Here is a 3,775-nt window from a genome sequence, read left to right as displayed (position 1 = left end):
CAGGCAGCAGCCTCCCTCGGAGCTGGAGCTGAGGCCAGCGCAGCACCCAGAGCTGGGAGCAGAGCAGGAGGAGGCCGCAGGCAGACACTGTGCTGGGCTCTTCTGGGGGTACTTGGGGGAGGGGCACTTGGGCGGGGGCTGGCACTGCTGCTGGTTCTGCTGGCAGGACATGTCAGAAGTCAGTGAACCTGAGCAAAATAAACCCAAACAAAATGCTTGTTAGTGCAGAGGGTTAGCCCAGTGTTGCCACAGTCTTTGTTTCAGATGGAGATCCTTTTCTAAAGTAAGTGAAGCCTTTAGGCAGGACATGGAGAAAGCACTGGGAGATCAATTTGGAGTGAAATTGTGAATTTTTTAGGCCTTATCTTCTCTCCAGCCAGAAGGGCAGCTGACAGACTCAGAGGTGAGCCTGAAGAGCTTCTGCGTTTGCCCTTCCAGCCTGTCCTAGATCAATGAGAACAGTGCGCTCCATGTACAAACATGCAGCACCTTCTTATCTTCCTAACTTGATATCCTCTGGAGCCCTGTGAGGTGGATGAAACTCACTGAGGATTTGAGGAGGCAGCACATATACTTCTGGGACCATAAAGTAGTTAACAGGGACCCTAAGCCTGGCGGCAGCACAGATCCTCTACCAGCCTCCCCCACTGGCTTTCCTGATGCCCTCAGAGGCCAATGGGCCACCTCCCCTCTTGCTCCTATCCTCTTTCCTGTGGAAGCACAGACTTGTCTGCTCAACCTCTCAGCTCACGGACTGCTCCCTGAGGGACACTCACCAGGCTCTGTGGAGGCAGGAGGAGGAGATGCTTCCTGGGACTACTGTACGCTGAGCAACCCAGACCTGAGCCCTTTTATCCCATAGTGGGTTTCATGACGCGTGGCCCAAGTATGTGTCTCTGTCTTCACCCAAAGGGCGGGTGGTAGCGTCACACTCCCAGGACCAGGCTTTCAGCATTTTCCTGCGCACAACTGGTGGAATGACAAAAGGGAAACAGGAAGTTTCAAGGAAATCCGATGACCTACAGCTCTGGCCCTCTGCCTCTCATTCCACTTTTCTTAGTTCATTCTGCTCACATACCCTGAACTCAGGCTGTGCCCTTTATGGGTATTGACCCAATGGAGACCAACTGAAAGCACACTGCCCTTGACCAGCTCACAGCCTGCCAGAAGGGCAGAAAACTGAAGGATGAAGTGGGGTCCTATGAGCTAAGTCATGCAGTACAGTTGTATCACAGGCAGCAGGAGGGTGTCACTGCCCCCAGGTGCTGAAGGCCTGGGCTCTATAGATACCCCAGGATTACCATAATCAGCTGCCCATGAACCTGAGCTGGTGTTCTGGGGATGTGATGTGGCTGGGCAAGGGATGGTTGAAGATCCCAGCCAGGGTCCTGGCTTGAGAACAGAGGTTTCAGAGAGTGCCCTGGCATCTGGACTATAGAGCTGCTTCTGGGAAAGGGAAGAAAGAGGCTGGAGCTAGGTCCTGGTGGGGGTGGTGGGGGAGTGGTGACATAAAAATGGAGGCTCCTCAGGGAGTTCTTGGCAATCACAGCTTCTTGGTGTAAGGAGCATCAATGTGTGGCCACGGGATGTTTGGTGCTGAATCTAATTCCATGTATTAATGATTGACAGAGCTTTTCTTAATTTGTTAATGAAGAGCTTAAAGGAATTACATTCATTCAATTATTGAATGATTATGATAATGCTTGATGTCTTAATGGTGAATTTATGTCAGTTGAATGTCCCTTTTCATTGAATTTTTTATCATAGTAGCAGTAATGATCATAGGATTTACTTCTAATAAAGTAATGCAGAATGTAGTAGAGCCCAAAGAAAAATCACTGCCATGAATTCAATATTACTCTTCAATATTCCACATTTTCAAAAACAACATAATGATGTTACTATGTTTCTATAAACCAAGAATTTATATTATATTTTAAGTTTAAACTAAACATCATTTTGATCAGAGTATATGAAAGTCTTCACGGACATGTACCTGTTCTTCAGCACAAGTACAGGGTAAGAGAATATTAGTTTCTTCCTTCTCTCTGTCACTCCACTTTGAACAAGTGCAGTGCCATGACTTCTTTCATGAATTCTGGAGAATTATGAATGAGTGTGAGGGATTTCCACATGGGGAGCTGGTGAAAGGCTGGACAATCATGCTTGTTTTAGGAACATTTTGGGTGCTGTGCAAGAGAGTCCATGAACCTGTGTTCCAATTTAGCCAAGAGCTGGGCTGGAGGTGACATCCATTGTGCATAGGTTATCAGGACCAACATGATCATCTCCAACATCCCTCCTAGGTAGTATCATTAGAAGAGATAGTTACAAAGGATGAATGGGCATTTGTGACATGCAAGGTGAGGTGGCAGTGGCATGGTTGAGCATAAAAGAGTGTGAAAAGAAACAATGGAGTCTTTGAACAAATGGAAGAAACATCAATCACAGCAGGGTAGCAAGTCTCCAATGTGGAAAATCAGTCCTATTGTGGGGAAGGGATACTAGCCAACTCTGCAGGTCCTACCTGCCAAAATGAATGCACATTTTTACCTTTTCAGCCACTGTGGTCTTGGAGAAAAGCCTGGATCATTCAACATCTAAATTTAGGTAAAGGTAGGTCTTTACCAGGTGAGGATCAGGATACACACCACATAAAGTTGTAGAAAGCTAAAAGAGCCAATTCACAGACACTTAATGGAGTTCCCAGTAAGTGCAAATACATTTCTCGGTGGTTCCCTTAACCCAGTCCTTGACTTTCTATGTGGGTGTTTCTATGCCAGTTGCTTCTCCTGTTTTCCTCTGGAAAAGTTGAGTCATGATCCTCACCTTGCCACCCGTCGTTTATGTGATCCAAGTCAGAATAAGCAGGTAGAGCAGGCTTCTCATGACGCCAGCACTGACTCACTGACCAACTGCTCTCCCAGGTTATGATAGGGACTCCAGATGGGGAATCCATGAGGAATTCCCATTCAAGGTCATACACCCTGGTGTCCCATAGAGTCATGTTGCAGATTAATCAGGTTTAGCTGATTGAACCTTTTGAAGAGCATATCTTCAATTACAGAAAATTGTATAGTAACAATAGACAATGTGTAACAGGTTTATTTTTTGTTTGCTTTTATACTTAAGCAGATTGTAAGTTTAAAATTATTTCCAAATTGATTTCATTGTTGTTGTTCTTTGTTTCAATATTTAGTACAGGGTCTATAGGGTCTACAGGGTCTCACTACGTACATTGGACTTGTAGTGATCCTCCTGTTTTCAGTCTTCCAAGCCCTGGGATTACATGCGTGCACCACCTCATCTCAATCAGTGTCTCAGTGCACCTTGGGGGCAGAGCCAGCATGGGGATCGAACCTAGGGCACTGCGCTCTGCCTAAGCAGGCACTTTAGTCTGCTGAGCTATCTGGAACAGGTTTATTTTTAAAAAGGGCATTTCACCCAAATGCATCAGTGTTTCAATCAATTAGTCAAGGACTTACAGACGCATGTGAAACTTGCCATGTTATCTATCTTCCTAGTAAAATCTTTCCTTCAATAAGGTTTTTAAAATTTCATGAAATATACATAAATCATTTGTGGGGAGTATGGGACGAAGGAGGCGGGAAGTGCTGCCTTGGTTTCCAATTTAAAGATGCTTCATCTTGGGTTCTTCTAGGACAGTAATACCTATAATGCTATGTGGCATTATATTAACTTTTTGTGAACATATTTTTTTGGTAATGTTATTGCAAAAGCATTGGACATGGGCGGCAGCAGGACAGCCTATGAA

This window comes from Octodon degus, unplaced genomic scaffold (genome assembly GCF_000260255.1).
Source record: "Octodon degus isolate 3935 unplaced genomic scaffold, OctDeg1.0 scaffold00048, whole genome shotgun sequence".
NCBI lineage: Eukaryota > Metazoa > Chordata > Mammalia > Rodentia > Octodontidae > Octodon > Octodon degus.
The sequence above is the reverse complement of the archived record's forward strand: the minus strand, read 5'-3'. Positions refer to the sequence as shown.